The sequence below is a fragment of the Chelonia mydas genome, chromosome 13 (assembly GCF_015237465.2).
Source record: "Chelonia mydas isolate rCheMyd1 chromosome 13, rCheMyd1.pri.v2, whole genome shotgun sequence".
In the NCBI taxonomy this organism is placed as follows: Eukaryota; Metazoa; Chordata; order Testudines; family Cheloniidae; genus Chelonia; species Chelonia mydas.
In genome coordinates, this window is record NC_051253.2 from 10,716,127 (window position 1) to 10,730,268 (window position 14,142).

The 14,142-nt window shown below is 39.6% G+C and overlaps 1 protein-coding gene across 7 annotated transcripts in view; it reads right to left on the bottom strand.

Annotated features, from left to right (window-relative positions):
• The window catches only part of ZNF831 (zinc finger protein 831), a 36,218-nt gene extending 23,159 nt beyond the window's left edge, over window positions 1–13,059 (bottom strand). The window contains exons 1-2 of one of the 7 annotated variants that reach the window (XM_043526730.1): window positions 12,627–13,059; window positions 752–800 (exon numbers count right to left, since the gene is read on the bottom strand). The gene's annotated coding sequence lies outside the window, so the exon portion shown is untranslated. Of the gene's footprint in view, window positions 1–751; window positions 801–5,511; window positions 5,889–11,203; window positions 11,333–12,626 lie in introns of those variants that run through there. The other 6 variants (XM_043526732.1, XM_043526733.1, XM_037915804.2 and 3 more) reach the window with 6 other exon arrangements.
• Window positions 13,060–14,142: the final 1,083 nt, after the last annotated feature.

The following is a 14,142-nucleotide window of genomic DNA, read 5'->3' on the forward strand; positions in this document are numbered from 1 at the left end:
AATGTAGCATTTTAACAAGAATTGAGTGTGAGCCACATAATCCCATATCTAGTACCCCTACCATTTCGGAAAGTTCATATCCAACTTTGGTTACAGTCAGGTCCCTCTCTAATTATAACAAGTCTCTGTTTCTAACATAAACATTCCTAAAAAAGATCTGGTGTCCAGATCTACTCTACAGTGTGAGACAATACAAAGTAATGGATGCACTGCAGTTTAATCTGCATTTGATACTTTTAACTACAGCTGATGCAGACAGGCCACAATTACAAGAAAATTTGCACAGACAGTTATTAAAGAGTCACTGCTACAAACAATGAGTGTTATGCATGGCCCCATACAATGACCTTGTTTAAGTGAGGCTGAAGACACTGTCAGAATTAAACAAGGAATCAAAAGGTGAAAACAAAATGAAACTGTAGATTTAAAAGGTTCCTTTTTTTACTATCCAAATTTATATATGTAAAAGATATAACAGATGTTAGAGGTCACACTGTTGGAGGCAAAAAGCGGAGATAGCTTACAAAGTTGTCTTTGTATGTGTTGAATGAATTAGAGACACCATGATGGCATGTTGCCTTGTGTTGAGAGAGAGAGAGAGAGAGAGAGAGAATATAGCTGGGCAAAAATTATGTAGGTACAGCTTGCACACTCAAAAAGGATGCTACCCTTTAAGAAAATGTGTCCCAATATACTTGTTTTGGTTCAAGATTTCGTTATCAGGTTCAGAGCAATTTTTATTTTCACACACCTGATTTGGCTAGCCTTGGTGGTTTGTTCTCTCTCCCCTCCTCCCCTTCCTAAAAGTAAAAACAAGTTGGAAAGCCATAAAAATAAGTTACTTTAAAATTACCATTAGGAAGAGCAGAAATAGCAGGATAATATCAGCATAATCTATCATAAATACAGCCTGACTAAACATTAGAAAACTTCTTGTGAAAATTCATTCAAATTGTGATTCATCTATGTTCACAACCCTTTCATGTTTAGTTTTTCTGAATATTCAAATACTTAGGTTTACTAGAGCAAATAGTCGCAAAAAGCACATTTTTTTAATAACAGTCAACAGTGACATTTGAAATGTGCACTGTGTTGGCTTCTCACATAATTCACTGTTACAGTTTCTGCTACCTAATTGGATGATCTATGTAGCGAACTGTCACAGAATAAACAGAAAATATTGTAATCGACTATAACAATCTGAATTTTGAAACTATGCCGTGTGACTTGTATAGCTAACCCATACAGCATGCATTGCAGGTATTCACAACAAAGTCTTTGTAAGATATACTCTCTGAAGAAATTTGTGAATAATGTTAAATAATTACATTAGAGGACTTTTCAATCTATTTTCAGACAATTCATGATCAGGAAAAATGGCAGTGCTTCTGAACTAAATTAGTTGATCTGAATTATTCACTCAATTGCAGTTGGAATAGCTGATAAACCAAAGATCCAATAGTGGTTCAGCCACTATGTTGACTGAGAAAGTTAGCACAGGACTCAATTGAGCTAATATATCACATGAACAAATGGAGAAGTTGTGGGAATAACCCTGTATGTGCGATCAGGTGGAACTAGTCACAGTTCACAAACATGCTAGGGCTACTTGCTCAATCATAATGAAATCCATGATGAAATTCTAGGCTGTAGACTAGGAATAAGGGTCAAGACTACAAAGTAAAAATAGGAGTTCTGAAGTAGCATGAATAAAACTAAAAGAGCCTCTAGAGACCCCTCTATGCTATGATATTGAACCACAACAGCAGCATAACCCTCTATAAAGGTCAGCCATCTATAAAGGTACAGCTACATCAAGCCAGTCGTAGCCCATGGAACAAACTGTACTTCTCCACTTGAGCAAAGGGGGACCAATCAATCTGCCTCAGTTCCTTAGCAGATACAAATTACTTCCCTCACCCCTGCACCAGCTCAGGTCCACTGGTTGGCAAATTGGGGAGGAGTAGGCAGAAACAAGGAGTGGAGTAGAAGCCCCAAAGCACCTTCTCTCTCCTTCGCCCATCTGGGAGGTTGCATTGGCAGGGAGGGAGTCTTGCTTCCCTTTTCACACTTGCACAGTCATGTAAGACTGGGCCACATTCTGACCCAAAGTAGACACACATCTGATAATGGGCATGGTACATATGAACTTGTCTTGCTGTACGGTGTACCTCTACTTAAGGAAGTTCTTGTGTTACACAGGAAGTCAGACTAGATGATCACAATGGTCCCTTCTGGCCTTAGAATCTGTGAAAACCCAACATTTGACATGAGTCAACGCAGAATACATTGACATACCCTGCCCTTTCACCTCCTTCCCATGGCCAATGCTTTTGTATGTTTAAACCCAGCTGCCAGGCATGAATTTCACTTTTCCGTGTTAGAGGTTTCTATAAGGAGCAATCATTCTGTGGTATGGTGTTTTACAGAAATGGGAAGTAGAACATAAACTGTACCCAGCCCCACTGCAATATGAGGTAACAAAGCAAAGACATAATTATTTCCAAGTAAGACTGTGCCTTTCTATAAGAATGACCAATCAGACTGGCTGTTTTCATGATTACTTCGGATTTATCAAAACATTTATTAAAAAGATCATTACTCTGAAATACCCAACTGCACTACAGAATAGCAACTTATTTGTTAGTGTGCAAAATAATGGGACAGTGGATACACATGTCTAGTAATTCAGTTTTTATGCAGCAATATGCCTATAATAATAATTTCACTGGTAGGTAGATGACATGATACCCCAGAAATACCACAGATAGGTAAATTAAATGAATGAATAGCTACCTCAGAAAGATAGACAATAAGAGGTTTACATTTTCAGAAAAATGTCTGTGTGACTAATTTGTACTGTACACAGTTACCATGAAAAGTTTGTGGAGGATATTTTCCTGAGAACAGCCCCAATACTTTGCAATGTAATAAAAAGGAAAAGTCAGACATCTCCTGTTTCTTTTTTTAAGGCCATGTCTACACTACCTGCCAGAGTGTAGCGGGTAGTGATCAATCTATCGGGGATCGCTCTGCAGTCGACTTCGGAACTCCACCACAGCGAGAGGCGGAAGCGGAGTCGACGGGGGAGCAGCGGCCGTCGATCCCGCGCCGCGAGGACGCGAAGTAAGTGATTCTAAATCGATCTAAGATACGTCGACCTCAGCTACGCTATTCTCGTAGCTGAAGTTGCATATCTTAGATCGATTCCCCCGCAGTGTAGACCAGGCCTAAGACGAGCATTAATCATCAGCTATATGGTCACAATATAATTTTTGGGAAAGTTTTAAGTAATGCTAAACTTTTGAATTAAATGGTAACACACATGCAGCTTAACTGATGCATGTATAGTTATTAAGTGACATTATTTCTATTCAATTCTGGCAGTTCTCTGTTTTCCGTACCAATTGATGTTATCTTTCTTCCTAGGTGATGTCCTGTGTTGCTTACATTTTAGTGTGGTGCATAAGATCTCACTTTTCATGTCTTTATAGTATAAAGATACTTCTACAGAAAAAAACCACAATATTCTTTTGCACATAGGCTGTGCTGCTGCAGCAACAGTTTATCACAATCTCATTGTAACTCAAGGTTAATTCTAGATAGTCTTTATCTAATATAGCAAATCAATTTTTACAAAAAGCATCCAATCCTGAAAAGTACTGAGTGCCCTCAACTCTTATTGACATTTGGGGAAATGGAGAGTGCTCAGCACCTCCAAGGGGGTACTTGGTACCTTGTGGGACTGGCTCCACAGGGTCAAAACCTGGTCCCATTGAAGCTAATGGGAGTTGTGCGACTGGCAAAAGTGAAGCAGGATTTGGCTTATCCTGAATTTTTCCAGCCAATTCTTCAAGTTTAAAAAGTATTACTTTTATATTGCCATTAACAAAACTGGTCACTGTAATTCCATTAAAATACATTAATTCAGTCACTGGTCCAAATCATGATTCTAGTTACTCCAATGTAAATAAATCCTATAAAGTCAATTGAGTAGCTCCAGATTGACACCAGTGTAGCCAGGGTTGCCAGGTGTCCGGCTTTCGACTGGAACGCCCAGTTGACAAGGGATCCCAACAGCTCTGGTCAGCACCGCTGACTGGGCTGTTAGAAGTCCGGTTGGCGGCGTAGCAGGGCTAAGGCAGGCTCCCTGCCTGCCATGGCTCCGTGTGGCTCCTGGAAGCAGCGGCATGTCCCCGCTCTGGCTCTTAGGTGTAGGGGCAGCCAGGGGGCTCCACATATTGCCCCTGCCCCATGCGCCAGCTCTGTAGCTCCCATTGGCTGGGAGCCGTGGCCTGTGCGGGCAATGCCTGTGGATGTGGCAGTGCACAGAGCCAACTAGCTGCGCCTTTGCATAGGAGCTGGAGGGGGGACATGCCACTGCTTCTGGCAGCCACCTGAGGTAAGTGCCGCCCAGAGCCTGCACCCCCTCCCATGCCCTAACCCCCTGCCCCAGCCCTGATACCCCTCCAAACCCCTCGGACCCAGCCCAGAGCACCCTTCTGCACCCCAAACCCCTCATCCCCAGCCCATCTCAGAGCCTGTACCCCCAGCCAAAGCTCTCATCACCACGCCGCGCCCCACCCCCTGCCCCAGCCGTGATCCCCCTCTTGCCCTCCAAACACCTTGGTCCCAGCCCAGAGCACCCTCCTACACCCCAAACCCCTCATCCCTGGCTCCACCCCAGAGCCCACTCCCCGAGCTGGAGCCCTCACCCCCTCCTGCACCCCAACCCCTAAAGCCAGCCCAGTGAAAATGAGTGAGGGTGGGGAGAGTGAGTGACAGAGGGAGTGGGGATGGAGTGAGCAGGGGGCAGGGCCTCGGAGGAGGGGTAGAACAGGGGAAGGGTGTTCGGTTTTGTGCGAGTAGAAAGTTGGCAACCTAAGTGTAGCAGAGATTGGCATTTAACTCACTGTGTGAACATATCAGTTACATTAATATTAAACACATAAAAACATGGGAGAATAACAGAGCTACATTTTCCTATATAAATTGCTTCTTTATTATGTCATATATATTATATATCCTTGGGTTTCTGAGCACTACAATACAGCCTCATTGTAATCCTGAATTATACAACCAAAACACTCTTTCTACCCACTGGGTATCTAATACCGCATACAAACTGTGCTGTAAAGTTGCGATCACATATTTAAAAATATTGCTAACTGTCCAGCATGCAATCTATTTCCGGTATTTCTTCTTTACATTTCTTTACACAGTATCTCACATACCTTTTGTGAAGAGTAATTTTTAAATAAACACAATATTCAGTCCCCTGACTTGGCCTATGGGTATTATCCATAGGCACAAAAAGCCTGATGTGTTTTATCACACCGACGTAGCTGTTGAACATTCTACACATGCATAATGTACTATACTGGCTGATAGGATGCCTTTTAAAAGGCTTCCAGTCATTCCTACTCCAAATATAATAATGCAGAGTATAGAAAAGATTAAGATATCCTCTTTTGTATAGAAATAAGAGAGAATTTTTTTAGCTTACCGTACCTTGCATATAACTAAGTATTTCACCAAAAGAAGCCTCATTGCTGTCAATATTTGATGCAATCAGAGAGAGAGAGAAATGCGGACAGACTTGAAACAGATAAGAAGTAGGAAGTAATTTTTTTTTCTGTATACACTAGTAAGTGTCATAGTAACAACCTTCAAAAAACAGGAAGAGATGAAACAGGAACATGAAACAGCGTTTCAACCTTTTTCTATCATTATCATTAGTCATCTAACAGCCCATAAACAGAATCAGCAGCCTCGAAATGTAGGTGTTTTATAAATTGCATTACTGGTAACATTGTTAAGTGAAAGATATTAATGTGATACAAAGAAAACTCCTACAATTATATGTGACTAAAACTAATTTTCTTAAAATACTTTTTGTACAACTGTAGCAGGTAGTTCTTAAAATTGTAGTGGAAATTAACAGTGAAAGACACAGATGTTTGTTAGACAAGAATCCTAATATCTATCCAATCTGAGTATGATCCAAGGGCTTCTGATAGTGCAGCACAGTTAGGGAACAAGTGATAACTGGAATGGTATAGGACACAGATACTTTAGCTATGTTGGAAAAATGCAGTTAGCGTAGGCTGAGAAAAAGAGACTTTGGCATCTAAAATCAGCTTAGAGTTACACAGAAAATACGGTGAGGCCCAGTTGCAAACACAAGTGAAGAGACAGTCTTAATTGTCCAGATCTTGAGTGTGGGAGTTCACTTCATCAGGTCAGACACATTACCACTCAAGTTCATTGCTACATGACAGCTTTCCAGCCCTTAAGTGACATGGGCAAAGAGGCCCTGACCCCTTCTAAAAGCTGTTTTACTTTCAGCAGTCTTCCCTCCTGCTCTCCATAGATGTGGATAGCCGTGAATGTAACAGAACCAGTGTGGCTTCACTGCACTAGATGACTTGCTGTGAAAAATCCTAGTAGGGGGTTCACACACCTTGTGCCACTGAGGCTTGATCCACATTATCCCCAGAGGAAGACTTTGACGTAAGCCAGGGAAGAAGCATCAGTGTGGCCAGTAGACTCATATATTAGGAGGCTCTGTAGTGTGATGTTTACTGTTTTTTTATGGATGCAGCCCTTAGATGAAACAAGAATTTTATTGCTTTGAGTGATTCTCTGTGCCACATCATTGGATTGTACATGCCAAACTGGAACACATGAACTTCATTTCCCAAGCTTGTGCAAATTAGCCCTTTCTTGGCTTGCAAATGGTACATGCTCATCACTAATACCTTGGAGATGTCATGTCTTCATAATGCAAATTTTACTTTGGCTATCATCATATCATCATGTGCTGACTCATTTGGTAAACACAGAAGTTATGTTTCTTTTGATTGATTGGTCCATATTCCCTGCGTATCCACTGGAGTCTTTGAGATCAATGGTTCAGAGTTTGGATCATCTCTTCAGGTGGAAGTGGGTTTTAGTTTTGCAAAACTTTATTGGTCTGGGTTTGTTTGTTTTTCTCTCACTCACTCATTCCCTCTCTCTCTCACACACTCACACACACACAACTGAGAGTGACTTTCATCCTGGTCCCATTTACCAAACCCCTAGATTCTGGGGTGGTAGCCAGATAAGTGGTTCTGGGGTTAGCCAATCTCTAATTCTTTCCTTTATTTTTTTCCTGCTTTTATTTATGAAGAAAAAAGCTCTTACTAATACCCAGTATAAAGTATGGGAGCCGTCCACTCCTGTGGTATACAGGAATATTCTTAGCAATAGTTAAACATTAAATTAATGCATGCAGTTAAAATAAGATCAGTGAAACTACAAAAAAACATGCTTTGTGCCAGCAATGATTCTTGTTTTGGGTTCACACATTTGCTTTATGCATATGTGTAAGAATAACTACAATGCAGCAATGAGTTCCAGTTCCACTGAGGATACTCTCCTTACTGAATCTATCCCAATTCCATACGTGTAAGTGAGAACTTCTGAAGGACTATCATGTGCTAAGGCCAACAAACTGATGTAAAAGAAGATATTAATTTTAAAACAGGGGTTCTGCCCTTAACTTAAATGAGCCACATGCACAGTTATGGGCATCTCACAAGCAATTACAAATGGTTTCTCTTAAAAGGCAAAAACTGTCTCTAAGATGATTTAAGCTTCTGCTTGGGACTGTGATTATTATTATTACTCTCACTGAGTACATTTAATGAATATTCCAGTTTTAGAAATATTACCAACTCCAGCAATATTCCCTTTCTTTAAAATGGAAAATACTGCTGGAACTGGAAATATCTCTAAAACCATCATTATTTATGATAGTCTATAGTTTGTAGTTTTATATAGTGCTAGCATTATGCTAGATCCTTTAAACATAAATGCAAGGTGCCATCCCTGAGGAGCTTACAATTTAAATTAACATTGTCCAGATTGGGGATGGGGTACAAGTAAAAGCAATGGAATGACCAGTTGTTTAGCACGTATCATTAGCTACACATTTTGTATGGTACTTCTTATGTTTGTTAATGTGTGTTTGAGGGTAAGATTAAAATATACAGGCTTCATGCCCAGGCATGCAGAGCACTCTGAAGCTTCAGCAAAGATCTGATCAAAATCAAGGGACAGGCTCCCACTGTCTTCCCTGTGCTGTGGATCAGGCTCATAGTGCAGAATTTAGTACGAGCAGGGCGAAAAATTGTTCTCCTTAACCTCTGAGGATAGGACAAGAAGCAATGGGCTTCAATTGCAGCAACGGCATTAGGTTGGACATTAGGAAAAACTTCCTAACTATCAGGGTGGTTAAGCTCTGGAATAAATTGCACATGGAGGTTGTGGAATCATCAGTATTGGAGATTTTTAAGAGCAGGTTAGACAAACATCTGTCAGTGATGGTCTAGATAATACTTTAGGCCTGCCATGAGTGCAGAAGACTGGACTAGATGACCTCTTGAGGTCCCTTCCGTTCCTGCAATGTTATGATTCTATCCCATCTGTATGGCTGAGTGTGCTAGCAAGGGTACAATGCACATTACACCTATGTACATGTTGACCCATTCCACCCTCCAGAACACCGTAGCATAGTGCACTAGTTTTCTGTTTGAAATGCAAGAGACTGGTTGGTTTGTTTTAAAAGCCAATCTATTTTTAGATGTCACCAACCCTCCACTGCCTGTATAGAAATCTTTAGCCAAGATCAGTTATGTGCATTTCAGACCAAATCCTGGTCCCACTGAAGTCAGTGGCAAAGCTCCCACTAACTGGTCCACGGTTTGGCAGCATGATTTTTATAATAATTCATAATGATGAACATAGCATAATAGAAATAATAATAAAAATAATGTGTTATCCACCAAGGAATATCTGGTGCTACCAAACTCACTTCATGTGAGTAAGACTATGGAATTCTGAATATTCATTCTAACCTGCAGAAGCAGAAAATCCATCCTGAAAATGCCTCTGACTACACCGACTTCATATTTGTCATTTTCAGTATGCCTATCCAAATTATTCCACTGAGTCACTGTTCTCAAATACAAGAAGCCTGCACATAACAAAGCATTAGATCTTGTTAATATAAAAAATAAGTAAGAAAGAGGGGTTTTTAAATTATTCATATAATTGTTTAGACAAAATGAGTTGAATAGGAAAAACTGTACTTTTAGTTATTTTCAGATGCATAATTAGCTTTCTATGATTTTTGTTCATCATTTATTATCCATGGACATTTTTACATGTACACTAGAAGTGATGGGGCCAAATCCTGTTCTCTAATACACCAGGGCAATTCCTGGTACTTCACTGTGGCCCATATTTTAGTGTTTGTAAATATAAACCAGTGGTCTGTATACACTTTTAATTTCAAACTTGAAAAACTATACATCAGACAAAAGAAAAATCTTGGACTGAGGGTTACATATCATGCTTCAGTCCATTATTCCCTGTGATTTACTTTTTTCATATTTATTTTTTTCAACTGAATGGCACCACCTATATACAAACTGAAACAAAAAGTTCATCTAATTTCTTAGCCACCATGTGGCTTGTTCTGCTACCTCAAATTTAATTAGTGAAATATACAGTTTGTTGTGACCAAGACTAATTTACCTGGTTTCTTGGAAGACACCAGAAAAAACCTTGCATTTATAGTGTTTTGAAAGTATGGCGCCCAACTATCTTGGCTTCTTCCAGAGCAATAAGAACATGTAAAAGCTCATCCCCAAGATGTACCTTAATCTAAAATCAGAAAACAAATCATTTGGGATACTCCTGGCCAAGGATTCTCATGCCCTGTCTTCAGTAGAGCTACACCAATTTTACACCAGCTGAGGATGTGGCCTTCTGACTGTTGCAAAAAACAATTGCAATCTCTGGCTGTTTAAAGGCCATTTTATGCTGCTTATGGCCTTAATCCATCCCTCGGTGTTCTGAATGAAAGACCCTTTTACCAGGCTAACATATAACTGCAGGTCAGCTATACTTAGTGGCAGGAAGGGATTATTTGTTTTTGGTTTTTACTCCTTGTATAATCCTCTTGAAAAGTTAAACTGGTTGCAAGATGTTTCAAATGGAAAAAAAGCGCTGGTCTTTGGAACAAAGAGAGTTGATTTAAAAGCTAAATTCTACATTAGTACTGACAAAGTACATCTGTCTTCTGAGAACTCATACATTTCCTCTTCTGAGTTTTAAAAGAATGCACATTTATTTACAAAACAAAATGCTGACACAGTTCAACAAGCACATTTATACTTTCGTCCTTGCCAGCACAGATACTTCTGGCCACATAAGAGATAAATGACAGCGTCTCTCACAAGGAAATGCCATGTCAACTGCTTGAGTGGCACTGACAAGCTGTACTCTTATGAAATGTTAGGGCCAACCCATCTCTGCAGGAAACCATTCAGCAGTGGCACTCCATTGTGCTAGAGACTGTACAAACATAAAACCGAATCATCAATAGATTTATAAGTTGAAAGTTGGCACTGTCATATTTAGTAAGCACCTATGAGGAAGGTAGCTTTTATTAACTGCACATTTAGCCAGTTCAGTCAGAAATGTTTCAGTCTCTGGCATCATCTAGTTCCCACTAGCCATGTTCAGATACTTCAGACAGGTATTTAGCATAGTCAGTCCCATATGTGAAACATGATACCTATATTTACAACAACCAGCACCTTAAGTTCTTGGGGCAGGTTGGCTAGGGGACCTGGGTGGAAAATGAAGGGCAGCTGGAGGAAGCCCTGAATAGTTATCTGAATAAACATGGATTTGCTTGCACTGTTCACTTTGTCTGCCGGATAGTCCCACACATCTATATAATAAAGTTGTGGCCTAATTAAATCCATATCGAGTGCCTCATATCCTTCTTTCGGTATAGCCAGACAATGTTTATTGGAAGGACTTCCTGGAGAATAGATCACACTTGTATTCAATTACATTTTCATACACAGTATGAAAAAGTAATTGTACCATTAGTAATACATTAATTACTAATGGTGCAACAAATATCATTTTGTTTGGTAGAATAGAAGGGTGTTTTTTGGGAGGGGGTTCTGTATTGTTTTTAGAGTGCAGAAGTTCCATATACTTCTACACTTCAATTCTAATTAGTAACAGTGGTGTTGATGAATTTTCTTACTGGCCCAGAAGTGACTGCTAGTCTCCCCCAAGATACCTTTTTTCACTGTAAACAGTTTCTGTGTCTGGCATTTATTCTCATTCTTACCTCATTGCCTGAAGCTGAAATCATCCCCCAATGCCTCGTATTTGACTTCAGCTCTTCAGTTGTTCTTCAAGAGATCTGATCCTGTGAAGTTCTGAGTACCTGCACCAGGGTGCTGACTGCGCACTTCTGCTAAAGTTAATAGAGTTGAGGGTGCTCAGCCTGTTGCAGGATCAGGATCCAGGTTTAGAACCTCCTCATCTTTGGGAATATTGATAATCTTTCCCAGGAGAATCAGTTTTAACCATAGTCTGACCCTGAGACATCTGCCTGCTCATTGTGATATCAACAGTCCCTGAAAATCACACACCTTACCTCAGTTGTTGTGTAATATACAAAGCAGCTACAAAACGTGCTTTATCTAATTTTGAAGTCATGGGACCGCAAGAGTCTCTCTTCAGGTACTGTGTATGAATATTTGGGAGAAATTTACCCTTACTAATTCCACAATATGCTCCTACCATTTCTTAGTTTTACATAAGTGGTTTCTTTTTGTGGATATTGCACCAGAATATTATAATCCTTTCAGAGTATACGAAAGAGAGAAAATTAAACCTGTAAGATCAAAATATTCCAGATAAAATGTAGCAGCTGACTGAAGTTTCTATAACAACTGAAAAATATACACCACCTATGACAGCAAAGAATTTAGGATTTATCTTGATGGTTAATAGAAGTACATCAATTTGTGCTCTTCATTTTTTCTCCTCTTGGATATTTTTAAGTTTGAAACCTCCAAAAGGTTTGACCTCAGTATAAACACTCTGTAAGCTACAAATATATTTTAATATGTACATAAAACATTATTTTTGACTTATAGTTTTCTCAATCAGTATAATTTGTACATCAAAATATTTTCCACTCTCATTCCTATACCACTTCTCATCTCAGCTGAATCACACAGTACTCTCTGGATTATTCTACGTCTGTACTTCTATTTTAAACTTAGCTTATTTCTCTCAAAAGGGAAACACATTTAATACATCTGTTATTCCTGCACATTGTTGGCAGCTCTATAGTGACCAGAAAAATAGGACGTTTCTAGTTGCACAACAAAAAAAATTAAGGGAGTTTGTATTTTTATTTTGTCGCATCATCAAATTCACTGTGCATTTTCTATGCTAGGAAAGAGTTAACAACCTTCAGCCAAGAGTCTGCAATCAACAGGTTGCACTAAGAGTAAAATAATAACCTTAATCCAGCTTTTAAAGTTTTGGAGGCTGGACTAACAGATGTAAAAATACTGATTATAAAGCTGTCTCAGACAGACGTGGGACTGGTACTAAAATGCTCTATGTTTTGGAGAAAAGCTTCCCTCATCTCGAATTTAAATAATTACTGCATTAAAACAAGCACAACTTAATGATTTATCTCATTCTGCATAGAATTTCTATCCACATAAAGTAACAACAAAGCACTTGCTAACCTTTAGGCGGTCAGTCCATAGGCAGGTGGAGTGGTACAGGTCTCTCTGGAATAGCGTTGAAACAAAAGAAGCATCCTGTTTCCTTTTTCAATTTTCTTTTTTTTTTTAAACTGATCATTGAAGGTTTTGCAGTGGGGTGTGTGGAGGTGGGGGTGATTTCAGCCCATGCTTGGCGTGGGAAGAGTTTTAATGGCTGTTGCTGGTAATATGGTTTGCCTGTTACAGTGTCTGCACTACTGCAGCTCTGTGTGGGCGTAAAGAAATGACACGACTGGGTTTCAAACCATTACAGTGAACATTTGCAAACAGATTTAAAAAAAAAAAAAAACAACCATCGGGTACAAATGAAAAATTATTTTTTTCTTTCTTATATTCTCTCTTGGTTTTTAAAGGAGCCTTCTTTTTTAACCTTAAAGACTTAATAGATCTAATGCCCTTTCATTCCATCCAGTTCTCCTTCTGGGCCTATAAAATAAAGAATGTAGCTGAAATATTTAGGAAGATTCTTGGTTGTGTTTTGCAATAAATGTTTCACTATCATCTTTATTTCCACTCTTCAAGGGATTACAAGAAGTTAGTCTTTTTAAAACTCCTTATCAGAATAATTTTTATTTTCTGTAGCATCATTTACATATGCCTTGTAAAACACTTCAGTGACTTAATCATACAGAGTTTTAAATTATACAGAGCTTTATTCAATATAAAAGCAACCCTTTGAGATTTGATTGAACAGGACTCTGAAGGGCCAAATTTTGCCCCCTCTTCTGGGGACACAGAGGCCCCTGATTCAGTCAGACAAGTAGAAAATAGGTGGCAGAATTTAAGCACTGTGCAGGAAATCCAAACTGCCTTCACACATAGAGCTCTGCTTTATCTGAGGCTTCCTGCGCTTCAACATGAAGGGGGGATTTAGAGGTGCCCTATGGAAGGGGTGGAACTGGCAGATTCATAACTATAAAGATTCATCAGCTATTCTTCTGCAAGGAGAGGGAGTGCACTAGCCACTGGAACTACTCTATATTCCAAGAAAGAGTGATTAATTCCGATAGTCAAAAGTGCAATTTATCACTTCACATCACTATCACATGTGTGAGTATGACACCCAGATTTTTAGAAAAATATGTAAGCATTTGGCACACAAAAATGCAATGCAGTGAGCCCAATTTTCATGTGCTGTTAACATGATTTCGTACTGTTATTATTTATTGCTTGTATTACAGCAGCACCTAGAGACTGCCACCATGAATGGAGCCTATTGTGCTAGGCTCTGTACAAACGCACATACAGTCTCTTTCCCCCCAAAGAACTTGCAATCTAAGTGGATAGACAAAGGTCGGGGGGGGGGGGGGGGGGGGAAATAGAGGCGAAGTGACTTGTACACGATCACATGGCAGATTAGTGGCAGAACTGAATTAAGAATCCACATCTATTCACTCCCAGTCCAGTGCCCTATCCACTATATCACCCTGTCACCCTCTATACTGTGCTGTAGCTTTTATCCCAAAGAATCTGTGTT